Raw genomic sequence first — 15000 nt, forward strand, 5'->3', positions numbered from 1 at the left:
GAGAGGAGGAAAGTCAAAACCTATTACCTTACTGGCCTGGACTCTTGACAACTACATGTGCATATCATAATACAACAATATTAGCATATGCATTACAAAAGAGTAAGCAAACAAACACTTGACTAAAGGAAACAAACAGCAGTGTAGTTATCGTCTCAGCGCCTCGTCACATCCCCAACCAGCTGTGTCCGTGCCGCCATCAGTCCCTCGATGTGGTAATCCCGTGACGTCACAACACGTCATCGGCCTCGCCGCCACTACGAGCTGGGATGACGACTATTTGGTTACGCTACACTTGCGGCGCGGCAACGTCTTCCGTCCACACAATAACCACTGTTCCCACCAGCACCTCGGGCGGTTGTTGTACCCTGGCAGTGGCAACATGCACGAGGGGCTGATAGCCGCGTATCTCTGTGTGTCTGATACATTATCTTGCACAAGAAGAAAAATTCGTTTCCGAGAAGTAAGAAACGGAACCGGAAATTCCAATCCTATATCTTTTGGTGCACACGTGTAGGCGGAAGTTGGATATGATTATGAAAGTTGTGCGAGTGGCGGCAACTCTGACAGGCAACTCTGACATCTTGACTTCTTGTGCTTGGTTAGAAAGGCCACTTGATCAAACGGAATCCCGCTATACAACCTGTAGCCTCGTTAAATATTTGCACGACTCGGTGTCTCCGCACAGTCGCTGCAGGAAATGTCAGTTTAGCTACAGGCGACGGAGGAAGTCTGGCGGAACATGAGTCTCGTGGACGCCCTCATGCTTCCCTGTGGTTGTGACTGTATCTGCGTCACCCAGGAGGGTCGGGCTGCTGCTGTGTATTGTCCTGCAACATTTCATCCGCATTCTTCCACAGCTTGCCAATTAACTGTCGTTTATTTCATTATTTCTGGCGTCGGTGTCTGGAAGTGATGGATTAACACTGACGAGGTAATTTCTAGTCTCCCGGTACACGTTATCTCTCGGCCGATAACATGATAACTATGCGGCTCTGACCCGCATAGGTTGAGAAAGTTGACACGCGTCCCGCCGTATATGCCGCGGACGGGAAGATTGGATAGAGTAAAGCTGTGAATGTAAGCAAATTGTAACGAAATTGCCAGAATATCATACATTAGCCACCTTAAATGATTTTGTGCTAATCCGCAGAAAACTGAGAAAATAATTGTAGCCTCGGGAGACTGCATTAACTGAGCCACAACAGAAAGGGAAAAATCACGGTAAAATATTCTCACTTGAAGTTGATAGACTGGAATATTTCTCTCAACTATTGAATGCTTGCATGGTGAGTGACCTTGAAATGCATCTATATACTGGGAAATTCTCAAGTTCTGTCTGTCTGGGATCCATTCTGCGGCTGGAGATGTGGATGACAAACTGCACTGAGCTAACTTTACCTTCACAGGAAACTCTTGTCGTAAAGCCGCTCTGAGCTGCCTGGCGGGTGCTGCAGATAGCCACGGGAATAACGTTGAGTCTCATTGTGTCTCGGAGTTTATGGAAATGCTATGTTTTCATGGGGTGTGCTCTACGTGACTGACTAACCGAAGAGGACTTGTATACTATGGGGCTTGTGGGATAAGAGAGAAATCCATTTATGCCCTCCTCGTTAATATTGACAATGGTTAACATGAGGGTTGGTAAATTGGTTGCGTGTACTGCATACGAATGTTTACTTGTTCGCTGGTATTTGTTCTTGTCACATCATAATCACTAGCAGAAGCCAGCAAGAATACATATCATTAATCTTTTCAGTGCTAGACATTTTTTTCCCTTAACCTCTTAGCATTTTTTAGACCCATATTTTTTGTACTAGAGTATATTAATTAGTTTTCTAGCATAGGGAATTGTAAATGAACCTCTTATTCTTTCTACTTTCTATAAGTCCATGCAGATTACACTCCTATACTTGTCTGAATGTTACCTAAAGACGAGAATAGCAGTAAAAGTTAAGACCGATTTTACTAATACGGTGAGTGAAGGACAGTTAATGGCATATATCACCAATACAACCTTTTTTCTCATTATAATCAAACGCTTTCACTGCTGGATGGTTTTTACAACAATCTACAAATTTTAGACACTTTTTGTACTATAGTCTCTTAAATAGTTTTGTAGCAAGAGAGGACACAATTAACTCTCTCTCTCTCTCTCTCTCTCTCTCTCTCTCTCTCTCTCTCTCTCTCTCTCTCTCTCTCTCTCTCTCTTGTGTACATACGAATTTTTTTTTTCTTTTTCTTTTTAGTGAGTTCTGAATGTCATCAAAGGAAGACTATAACATTGCAATGGTTGGATCTCTTCCGTTTAATCTCCAGCCAGGGTTTTTTTTTATATGAAATTAGCAAAGTGATATTCAATAGTTTTTAATCCTTATAATTCATCATTCGGATTCTCTTCTCTGTTTAGCTTTTAAGTGACAAGTTATCTGGCCTCCTTTTCCCTTCATTGTGCCTTTTGATCGGCTTCCTTCACTCATAAATAAAGTTTTAAAAGAAATTAATCTGGGTTTTCTTCAACTTTCGAGCGGCAAATTACCTGGCCTTTTTTCACTTTGTTGTGCGTCTGATCGACCTCCTTCGGTAATAGGGAACTTTTAACAGAAGATTAGGTGAATTTATAGACAGAGATGATTGGCGGGTTTTGTTATATACAGGAATTTCCTCATGTTCACAAACCTGCTGGCTTACTGCAATTTTACTTACTCTTATGTTCGCAGGAGTGCAGTGTAAAGATGGCGCATGAGGGCAGACTGCACTTTTAATTACTGCATATAATCTATTGCATATTCGCCTCAATGTGGACGTAACCTTGACGAGAACAGAACGCTTATCAGATGAAGGAGGTATACACACACACACAAACACACACACACACACACACACACACACACACACACACACACACACACACACACACACACACACACACACATTGCTCTTCGTGCTTCTCTGCAAGTGATCATTGTACAGTCGTCAGATTCCCTTGCTCTGCCTTTCCTTGGTCCGACTGGCAACTGTTTTATTGATATTTCGACATGCAATATTCACTAGTTTGTTTTATGTGTTTTTTTTTTTTTTCTTCATATTCTCTATCCTTGTGTGCACGTATATTTTAACTAGTCTGTCTAACAGTATATCTATCTACTTATTCCACCGACTTTCCTGTATTTATGTATCTTTTCTTTGTTATATATATGTGCATGTGTGTGTGTATCTATCTCTCTGTCTTTCCATCCCTCTATCTATTTCTGCATCTATTTATCGCTATCAGTTAACCTGTTATCTGCTCATCTGATTACTTATGCAATTATCTCAATATCTATACGTCTCTGCTTTTCTTGTGTGTAAGGATCTACGTATTTTTATCACTTTATCTGTACATATGACTTTCTACACACCCATGTAAGCTTCATTCACATAGATTAAACATCCCTCTCCAAGACTTATCCCTTACAAAGATCCAACGCCTTAAAAAATAAAAAATTCAATCCCAGACACCCACTCTCTGATCTCCCTCAGTTTATCCTCGAGTTGTCCTGACTTGAACTGCAAGCCTGTGATGTGCATAAATGGAAAGGCTCAGGAGAGAAGAGGCGGGGAAATTATAAAAGTTCTGCTCACACAAACGCGGAAGGTCAGTAATCCGTGTCCTTGAGGGTAAAGGTCAGGATGCTCGGAAAGAGTTGGAAAATTGTGGTGAGCGAAGCGGCGGTCACCAGCCGGGAGGGGAAATTAATATTTATGGAGGAAGAAAAATTTTTATTGTAAAGAATATCAAAGGGAGTGATGTGGTGGTAGAGAGAGAGAGAGAGAGAGAGAGAGAGAGAGAGAGAGAGAGAGAGAGAGAGAGAGAGAGAGAGAGAGAATCACATATCAACTTAATAAAAAGAAAATGACGAAATAAAACTTCTAGAAAACAATTTGAAAGTATAACAGAGAGAGAGAGAGAGAGAGAGAGAGAGAGAGAGAGAGAGAGAGAGAGAGAGAGAGAGAGAGAGAGAGAGAGAGAGAGAGAGAGGAGGGGGAACAAATTACAATCAATAAATCAGCTAAAAAAAATATAATCAATGAAACAAAACACTAAGAAAACATGAGGAAAAAATCAGAGAGAGAGAGAGAGAGAGAGAGAGAGAGAGAGAGAGAGAGAGAGAGAGAGAGAGAGAGAGAGAAAGTACTGGGCACATCCTTTTTAGCAGGGCATCATAATCGAGTGGTACAAACATGGTATTCAAATGTCTGTGCCGCGGTTGTCCTCTGAGTGGCGTCTGGGTGCGTGGGTGTGGGCGTGGTGTGGGCGGTGGTGAGGGTAGAGGTCGGGGAGGAGGAGGGCGAGGCGTGGGCGAGGAAGGGACAGAGGCGTGGGCGAGTGTATTTGTGTGTGTTGGGGGGAGTGGGGGGTGTGTCGCGGCCTTGATAAAGCATCTGTGTGTTAAGAGTTCACGTCCTGGTCAGAAAAGTGATAGTTTTGTCTTTATCATCTCTTGTCCGGATGTTGTTGTTCCCGTTACTGATAATGTTACTGCTGCTACTAATGTTACTGCTGCTATTAGTGCCAGTGCTACTACTGCTATGACTACTGCTGCTATTGTTGTTTCTGTAATTGTTACTGCTGCTGCTGTTGCTGCTGCTCGTCCTTCTTCTGTTCTCTATTTCTACACTACATACTACTACTACTACTACTACTACTACTACTACTACTACTACTACTGCTACAATAACTACTACTACTACTACTACTACTACTACTACTACTACTATTACTATTACTACTACTACTATTATTACTACTACTACTTCCACCACCACCACTACTACTACTACTACTACTACTACTACTACTACTACCATTACTACTACTAGTACTGCTGCTGCTACCACGACCTCTACTACTAATACTACTAAAAGTGGATTTGTTACTGGCTGTTGTATTATCTGATGTTATTTTTTATTTTTTTTTATTATTGTTATAGTTATTATTATTATTATTATTATTATTATTATTATTATTATTATTATTATTATTATTATTATTATTATCATTATTATTACTATTATTATTATCATCATTATTATTATCACTTATTATTATTTATCACTGTCATCGTCACTATAATCACTTTCACTTCTACAACTACATCATCATCATCTGTTGGCGCGTGTTTCCTCGTTGGTTCACCACTCCTGCCCTGAAGACATACACTTTCATCATAGGAAACCACACACACAGTAGCGGGACGCACAACAATGACGACACGAAAAAGAAAAAAAAACTGACGGAAGGAACTTTGACGCGGAAAAGACGAAAGAAAATTAGTACCATCGTGAATGTTGATTACTTCACTTCTTTCTACGTCTCCAGCATTGAGTCACTGCAGGAGAAAGTTAAGTTAGGCGCGACACAGAAACACACGTACACGCACACACACACACTCTCACCGCCTAACTTGAGCCTGACCGCGAGAAATGTACGAGAGATTGTGTTTAGACTTGAAACTTACCTCACTTCTAGCAGGAGGACAAGTTTCCCTTTTATTTCCAGCAGTTCCTGGCGTGAGAATCCACTTCCTGTGAGGTGTTGTTTACGTAGCACTTCTCATGTATTATAATCTCTCACCGGTGTTGCGATACTGTGTCTAAGCTTTGTAGTGGGAGGCGGCAGCTCAGTGACATGACGCGGGCGCTGCACCGTAACTCTTCACCACCACAAGGTTGGTGCACTACTGAGTTGCATGTGGCCAGATCCTGCTTCTTATTATCTCGGCGGGGAAGACTGCCAGCGTTTGCCAGAATCTCTCTCTCTCTCTCTCTCTCTCTCTCTCTCTCTCTCTCTCTCTCTCTCTCTCTCTCTCTCTCTCTCTCTCTCTCTCTCTCTCTCCAGCGATACGGAGAACGAGCGATATCCCAGTTTTCTTTGTAATGCGAATGTTGGTCATGTAGATATAGGAGGTAAGGATTCACTTGTGTATTCCCAGATGCGTGATTGCGTTCTTGGTTCGTGACGCTGCGGGGTTGGTGGGACTGGAGTGTGTACCTACTGGGTGTTGTCTTAGCAGAGTTGCTGTGTTTCGTACACGTCATGGGAAGAAAGCTTGTATTTGTATTGTTTTATATCGGGACATCACCTGCCGGACACTGATAGGTAACTGATTACACACACACACACACACACACACACACACACACACACACACACACACACACACACACACACACACACCTGATATCTTTGTATGTAAATATTTGCTTGTATTTTTATTCAGAAGCAGAATCAGTTCTTCTCTTTCATTAGTATACTGTTATCTTGTTGTTGTTGTTGTTTGTTGTTGTTGTTGAATGTGTGTGTGTGTGTGTGTGTGTGAGAGAGAGAGAGAGAGAGAGAGAGAGAGAGAGAGAGAGAGAGAGAGAGAGAGAGAGAGAGAGAGAGAGAGAGAGTACAGGATGAGATCAAAGTACTTAATTCCCTAACGTTTGGGCAGAAGCATCCGAACGTTCGTGTAGAAGGCAACAAACGAAACATTGGGGTACTTCTCCTTCATTCCTTGTTTTCTCTCACCATGACATTGCACACTCCTGTCTGTCTCTACATCTATCTATCCATCTATATGTATGTATGTATGTATGTATGTATGTATCTTTCAGTCAGTCAGTCAGTCAGTCAATCAATCAATCAACCTATCTGTCTCTCCATCTATCTACCTATCTGTCTATCTATCTATATATCTATCTGTCTGTCTATCTCACCATCTATCTACCTACTTATCTGTCTGACCATCCATTTATTTGTCTATCTATCTACCTAGTTATCTATTTCTGTCTATCTGTCTATCTATCTACTTATCTATTTCTATCTATCTATCTATCTAATGTGTATATTTGAGAGAGAGAGAGAGAGAGAGAGAGAGAGAGAGAGAGAGAGAGAGAGAGAGAGAGAGAGAGAGAGAGAGAGAGAGAGTAGAACATACCCTGGTATTGTAACATTTTTAATTGAAACTTCTGGTTGGATTTATATGTCCACATCTTGAATATTTGACGACATGTATACCTGGACAACCACTGATTCGAATTATTAATGTACCTACCTACCAACACACACACACACACACACACACACACACACACACACACACACACACACACACACACACACACACACACACACAGAGAGAGGGCCGGGTGGGTGGGGCGCCTCTTCACCCAACGCTAGCCTCTTACCTTTCTTTTCTCTCACTACGATTATTTTCAAAGGCTACAGAGATGATTGGCAAGGTTTTCAAGAGTGTTCCTTCTGTTGATAATGTAGAAATGTTGTCAGTCTGTCACTAGGACCGTAAAAATACCCTTAAAAATCCGGTAACTTCAACTGGAGCATTTTGAATATATAGCAGAGGTGCGGCGCAGAATTGTTTCGGAATATGTGCTCTCCAATCCCAGCAAGTTGTGTCTCCTGTAGTCAGTCACTCACACACCCGGGGGAAGCTCATGTGTGAGAAATTTACTATCCATTCTCTATCGTGCAGTTAGTGCCAGTGTTATTATCTCTCTAACAACTCTATTTAGTGATTTCATAGTGCTATTTCAGCGACGCGTGACTGGGTTTTGAATTTTGGGTGTGAGGATTCTACCATTCCATTATCCTTTGTGCAGTTTATTCCATTGTTTATTCCCTCTGAAACAGTAATAATAATAATTCTATAGGGCTGTAGAAATGACCCGTGACTGGCTTTTAAATCTGACTGATACAAACCAACCTGTTTATTTATCTCTTTGGTGTAATAACTTGTGGATTATGATTTATTTTCGTTTTTTGTTTCAGAGAGGAGCTTCCCGACCTACGCAGGGAGTCCCGGCACGGAGGAATTGTTATCTCTGTGTGACGTGAGTACAATATTTCTCTCTTGTTTCACACCTTTGTTGTGATGTTTGGCAGTTTTTTTTTTCCTAGGGCTTTATAAGGTTTGTGTCCCGACTTTATTTGTTTCTAGTGTATTCTAGTAAAGTGTTATTATTGTATTCAGTTTTCGTATTTATTTTTTGTGGTTCACTTAAGAGTTCTATATTTTATTTATTTATTTACGTATTAGATTATTTATTTTTGTGGTAGTGTTATGATTGTTAGCACTTTTCATGTATAAGTATGTTTTATTGTTGTATGGTGTTCGTTTTATTGGTGAAGGAGATCGGCTATGGACATAAAAATGTGGGAAAAATCTGTTAAGTTTTCTCTTCCAAAGAGGAAAAAAGGAAAAAGAAAACTTGGCCGAAAGAGCAACATTTCCAAAATGGAGGTGAATGTATTTTACTGGTTTTGTTTATTATTATTTTTAAGTTATTTTGTTTTATTCTCCAGAGAGTTACATCAGTGAGGGCGGACAAAGAACGTTTAGTGCTGTTACTTGTCCAATAGGAATGAATGGAATGGGAGTGTGTATGATTTGTACGGTGTGCATTTATTGAGCGTGCGGAATGTGTGCCGCGTCGTGCCGCACTCGCTCCGTTTCGCCCTTGAATTGTGTGACGGGTTGTCAATAAAACAGCTGTACTGTGTTACGGCACAGACCAATAGTTCTTTATACAATATTCTATCACCTTCCCGTGGGCTTACTCTTCTGCTTTTAACAATTTCGATTCTGAAGTTAAAATGACATTATTTCTTTTTATGTAAGAGGGACACTGGCCCAGTGCAACAAAGGGAAGAAAAAAGGCTCACTTGTTTTATATGTCAGTAAACATGCATGATTTTACTGGGGAGAATGAAACTGCAAGTACCAATACGTAGGTTTGGATTACTCAGTCACTCCTCTTGCTGTCAGTGTTGTCTTTGGCAGCAGTACTTTACAGCTGCACCGCAACATTTCACTTGATTTCAGAAGCCAAAGAGTTAACGAACAACTCGGGCATTAAACACTTATAAAACACATTTTCTCACTAATTTTATGAAGAGGGAGAAAATGAGACCGTGGATTTGAAATTACGTTGTGTTTATCTAACCGAGTGGAAAGGAAATGAAGCTAAGCGCTAAGCAATGCGTGAAATACGAGTATTTAGTGCATCTGCCTGTGTTTTAGAATGAATGTTTTGCTTACCAAGCTGAATGATGCTGAAACAAAGACAAACAATGCATGAAATATTAAATGGAGGTTTGTTTCATTCATAAATGGAAAAGGGAAAACAACTGAAATGATATAGAGATGTGTGGTGCTTATTCTTAAACAACACACACTTCTCACCGGGACTATTTTCGAAGATATCAAGGATTACTAGCTGGGTTTTCATGGGTGACGTTGCTTTTCATTGGTGATGCATAAATCTTATCAAACTATATACTAGTACTATCATGAAAACGCACTTGGAGATAACAATTTCTTCAGAGTCTGTCAGAAGCAGTTGCGATGACTTGCCAGAATGTGTAGGAATACTCGCCCGTGAATCGCTTGTTGTTTCGGAGGCACAAAAGCGACGGACAACACAGTGTAGCTTGTGGCGCGTTACTGGCGCTGTCACCTTTAACGGAGAGGTCCTAGAGATGGTTTGCTTGCGCCCTGCGATCCGATCCTCGAGATGGACTACATGGAAAAATAATGATAGTGATGATGCAATTACTCCTGCTGCTGCTGCTGCTGTTGCTACTACTACTACAACAATTACTACTACTACTACTACTACTACTACTATTACTACTACTACTACTACTACTACTACTACTACTCTACTACTACTACTAACTTCCCTATGAATTTACCATGTTTAATACAAAACCTTGAGTTGCAGGTAGCGATGTGAGTTAATCGAATGAAGAACATGGGAGGTGAATTGTAGTGCAATACTTAGTTGTGTATGTTACTTATGTTGCCCCAATGTGGTGTCTGAACGAGAGAAACCACAGTAAGTAGCTGTAGGGGAGGATGCAGATTTGCTGGGATTTCGTTCAGTATGTAGATCTGCCCATATTCTGTGTTAACAAGTCTGCCATGGTAATTTAGGCAGTAGAGGACACGGGAACACGGTAGCCCTGCCAGTGAATGATGCTCTCACTCGTTGATTTGCGTAGGCATTCCGTCCTGTTTCGAAATGTGCCATAGATAATTTTATTCCTACCAAAACCGTTATTTAATTGTAAGATAACAGATTATATTGGAGTAAACTGATGTGACCTTTAAGATGCACAGCTGATGATGGTACATGTATAAAAAGGAATATTAAAAGAAACAAAATTACTTATCTGATAATTTCCACGTAATTATTCGCGGTTTTTCTCACGCCCCGAGCCAGCGATGCGTCTTGTAAGGGAGTGAGTGAGAGGATTCAGGGTCTTTGTGTTGTGTTCGTCCCTCCTTGCCTGGGGCGCTGGAGGACTGCGTGTGTGATCAGGAGAGAGAGAGAGAGAGAGAGAGAGAGAGAGAGAGAGAGAGAGAGAGAGAGAGAGAGAGAGAGAGAGAGAGAGAGAGACGCCCATGTTTGTGTGCGCATAAACACACACACACACACACACACACACACACACACACACACACACACACACACACGTGCTGTCAAAAGAGAGAGAGAGAGAGAGAGAGAGAGAGAGAGAGAGAGAGAGAGAGAGAGAGAGAGAGAGAGAGAGAGAGAGAGAGAGAGAGAGAGAGAGAGAGAGAGAGAGAGAGAAATGGATAGTTGAAAAAAATGATCGGGGGAGGATGAAAATGCACATCCTAGAGGATATAAAAGATGAATAGAAATCCGGATGTGTGGCGCAGCAAAGTGTGGGTTGTGTAGACAGCGAGGGGATGGAAGAGACGAGATGCTGAAAGGATATGAAAGAGAAGAAAAAAGTAAGAATTAGTGAAATATAAGAGAGAGGGAGGTGAGGACAGGCAATGAATGTGAAGAGGTATAAGAAAGTGAAAGGGACAGAGGGAAAGTGAGAATTAGTTATAGTGGAGAGGGGAGGTGAGAACAGATGATGCTATGTGGTTTAAGATAGGAAGGGCAGCAGGAAAAGTCAGAATCAGTTCAGTACAATTGAGAGGGAAGGTAAGGACAGGGCATGCTAAGATGTTTAGAATTGTTAACTGAAAGGAATGCAATTATCACCCCAAGATAAGGAGACACTCAAGTAAAGAAGCAACATAGTAGTGATATGCATGGACGTGATTAGTACGTATTGACTGCCTGATAGAAAATTTAGGAGTGAGGATAGTTAATGCGGAGAGAAGTTTAATGGACGTGAAGAGTAGGTATTAACTGACTGATAAAAAACTTTAGGAAGTGGTGATAGGTAAGGTAGAAACAAAATATTATGGCCGTTCGCTCGTAATGGGTTAAAATATTTAGTTTCAGAGTCTGTTTATAGAGAAGAATATAATGGTGTTTTCCCTGTAATAAGTGAAAACATTTACAACTTCAGGAAAGCGTAACACGAATAGATAACGAAATTGTGAGTGCGTTCCTTCGCTAAGCAACACACCGTTTCGTCACGACTTCCCTGCGCGGCATCAACCAGCCAGCAACTCCTCAAGGCCGAGCGTCCTTATCATGTCAAGGCGACGCAAATTAAATGTTTTGTGTTTCTGACAGGTGGACGCGGTGCAGATGTCTCACTTAAGGAAAATTTCGCTCCCCACCACGGAATGTAAGACGAATATACACAGACTTTATATTTGCTGTGGATGATGTGTTGAGCTCAATGTCACGGAGTTTGGTGTGTTTATCAAAGGAAGTGTGCAGCATGAGTTCGTTTGATTTTTTTGTTTTTTTTTTCATGGAAGTGTGTGCCATATCGATTTCGTTTGATATTCTTTTTTAATTTTTTTTTCTGTTTTTCAGCGAAGCACAACGTTCAGAGGCAAGAAAATGGCCATGGCTGGAATGTACATATTGCTGCAGGATTCTTTGAGACTCACGGCGGAGGGAGGGCCTTAAAAATCATTAAAAGAACCCATGACTCTTATAACGATCTGTCTCGCTGGAAGAATATGGCGTGAGGAAAGTCCCGTTCGTGTCGCTCATGTCATGACTCTGGCGGCGTATCGCTCACCGTCCAGCCTGGCCAGCACGCTATACACCCAGATCCTGCCTCGCGGATAGGTCAGGCAGGCGATGTAACCCGATTTCACTTGACGGTCCATCAGTCAATATATAACCAAGGCAGCTCGGCGCAGTTTGCAAGGGGACGCGGGGACAGGGAGGGGAGAGGGAGTGAGTGAAGCCCCGCTCGACCGCGTTAAGTGACTGGGACGTGATGACAAAGGCGGTGTTGACGAGGGAGAGAAGAGGCGACCAAGAGTATTGTTCTGTTATGCGTAGCTTGTGTTGTTTGCCGCGGGTTAGGTTGCGTGCGGTCTTATGAGTGTCGTTTAGCCATATGCTACTTTTTATTTTTTTATTTTTTTATTTTCTTCACATAAATCATGTTTATATTTCTTTTTCTTTTCCTTTTTTTTTTTTTTTTTGTTTCTTTGTCACTGAAATTCGTATGGACTTCATCACCTTGTCACAAACGTCTTGTTTGTTGCTTCATTACTGTAAGATTGCCTCATGCATGAACACACACACACATACGCACACACACACACACACACACACACACACACACACACACACACACACACACACACACACACACACACACACACACACACACACACACACACACACACACACACACACACAGAGACAGACTCTCTCTCTCTCTCTCTCTCTCTCTCTCTCTCTCTCTCTCTCTCTCTCTCTCTCTCTCTCTCTCTCTCTCTCTCTCTCTCTCTCCCCCCTCTGACACTACAAAAAGCTTGGCAAGTATTGTTGTGTGAAGTGAATATAATTACCAGGAAGCTTGCAATATGATGCCTCATGTCGGAAGTGAAGAAAAAACAATTGTTCTTGATGATGAAGAGGATATTATTATTATTATCATTATTATTATTATTATTATTATTATTATTATTATTATTATTATTATTATTATTATTATATTATCATTATTGTTGTTGTTGTTATAGTTGTTGTTGTTCTTGTTGTTGTTTTCATTACTGTTATTTTTTATTAATCGTAGTAGTAGTAGTAGTAGTAGTAGTAGTACTAGTCGTATTAGTTGTAGTAATAGTAGTAGGAGTAGCATTAGTGTTTAGTGCATAAGTAAAATACATAGAAAAATAAAGATAGATAAACAGAGAGAGAGAGAGAGAGAGAGAGAGAGAGAGAGAGAGAGAGAGAGAGAGAGAGAGAGAAGACAAGAGGAAAGAAGACAGACAGACAGACAGAGAGAGAGAGAGAGAGAGAGAGAGAGAGAGAGAGAGAGAGAGGGAGAGAGACATACAGAGAGACAGATAGAACAAGGAAAATAATTAAAGAGAGACAAGACACCACTCATAGGTGGACAAGCGGCCCTGCAGAAGAGGATCGCTACTCGTATCTGTTTCATCACCATTTTGAAGCAGACAAGATAGAAAACCAGATACCCGCAGTGAACAGACTCCATCACCAAGGGGACGAGGAACACACAAAGGTAGATACACAGGTAAACTAACTCTGGACTTATTATTACGTATTGTTAGAACCAGGTGAGGTTCCTGTGGAATGACGGTGCAAAGTCCCTGGTATGCTGCGGCTGCGGGGCGGTCATGTCTTCGTGGGTTTGAAAGGGTGGAGGGGTGCGGGTTGGAGAGAGGAGACTTGTTAGAGGTTCGCTAGAGGTTCGCTTCGTCCGCCGTCATCGATAAATTGATTCGCCTTGAGATCTGACAAGGTGCAGACGGTGACAAACACATCTAAGGATCTTCCGCCCTCTCTCTCTCTCCCTCCCTCGCTTCCTCTGTCTCTGAAGTGTTTACCATCATAGTGTCTGGTGTGTGGATCTGTGACAATAACAACCATGCTATTTGCATCTACTGTTACTCGTATATGTATCTCAAGGTGTGAATTCTGCGCTTTCCTTTTGTCCAATACTAGGAACGGAAAGAAAAGGAAGAAATATAAGATATTTTTGCAGAGCGAGTCGTAAGTGGATTGTGATAGTTTTTTTTTTTCGTTTCTTTTTTGCTTAGAGGAATTAAAAAAAAACATACAAGAGAGAGAGAGAGAGAGAGAGAGAGAGAGAGAGAGAGAGAGAGAGAGAGAGAGAGAGAGAGAGAGAGAGCACAATTATCCCATGAAAAATGTTTATAAGCTGAAAGAGCAAAAACTAAAATTATTACTGTTATATGCACTTCATGCTGTGTAATCATTTTTTTTTTGTTGGCCATTATTGCAAATGCAGTTGAAAAGAGAGGCAGTACACAACTGTGGTGAAAATGTTGGAACTAAGCTAAGAAAAAAGTTCTCAACTATAGCGTCAGTCAATTGGGATGATTCAGTGATCAGGCTGGTAATACTGAGCCTGTAGGAAGTTTTAAAGGAAGAATAGATAAATTTACAGATAAAAATGATAAATGAATATGAATAGACATGTTTTTATACGTGTAGGCCTACTGACTGCCTGTAGACTGCCTTATGATATGTGCGTGCACCTTAACTTGCGAGTCCTGAATTCTCCAGCGTTTTCACCAATGCAGTACCGGAAAAGAAGACGAGAGGAGAAGGAGATAGTGCGTTATAAGATCAAGGAAATGTCAGAGGCAAGCGATTTCTCCCATGATTGAGGCAGCTGGAGTGTTTTGAGGCGCCTTGTCCTTGAGTGATAAAATTCGTGCAGGGTCCTGAGGCAGCGTATTCAGCGGGCCGGACTCAAGCGTGCTAGTGTGCAGTGCTTCCCTCGCCGCTCAATACGTCGATCATTATCACGCTACTCTGAGTGGAAGATGTTGTGCTGAGGCAAGGGGGTGTGGTGATACTCTGTTTGTCTGTTTGTTTGTCAGTCTGTCTGTTAGTTGGTTTGTATGTTTGTTAGTACGTTTGTCTGCCTTTCTGTTAGTTTGTTTGTCTCAGTATTTGTCTGTCTGGTTGGCTGAGGTTTTCTGCCTTTGTTTTTTGTCTGTCTGTCTGATTGGCTGGCTGTTTGGCTGTTTGGCTCTCTCTCTCTCTCTC

General features: G+C 41.4%; 1 protein-coding gene and 1 long non-coding RNA gene across 5 annotated transcripts in view; one reads left to right on the forward strand and one right to left on the reverse strand.

Annotated features, from left to right (window-relative positions):
* Window positions 1-5719, reverse strand: part of LOC135114061 (uncharacterized) — a 27289-nt gene extending 21570 nt beyond the window's left edge. For 2 of the 4 annotated variants that reach the window (XM_064029726.1, XM_064029751.1), the window contains exon 1: window positions 5502-5719. The gene's annotated coding sequence lies outside the window, so the exon portion shown is untranslated. Of the gene's footprint in view, window positions 1-116; window positions 362-5501 lie in introns of those variants that run through there. The other 2 variants (XM_064029736.1, XM_064029745.1) reach the window with 2 other exon arrangements.
* The window catches only part of LOC135114082 (uncharacterized), a 137811-nt gene that overhangs the window by 53799 nt on the left and 69012 nt on the right, over window positions 1-15000 (forward strand). The window contains exon 2 of the long non-coding RNA XR_010275206.1: window positions 7817-7878. This is a non-coding gene — a long non-coding RNA (uncharacterized LOC135114082). The remainder of the gene's footprint in view (window positions 1-7816; window positions 7879-15000) is intronic.

This window comes from Scylla paramamosain, chromosome 2 (assembly GCF_035594125.1).
Source record: "Scylla paramamosain isolate STU-SP2022 chromosome 2, ASM3559412v1, whole genome shotgun sequence".
Taxonomy (NCBI): domain Eukaryota; kingdom Metazoa; phylum Arthropoda; class Malacostraca; order Decapoda; family Portunidae; genus Scylla; species Scylla paramamosain.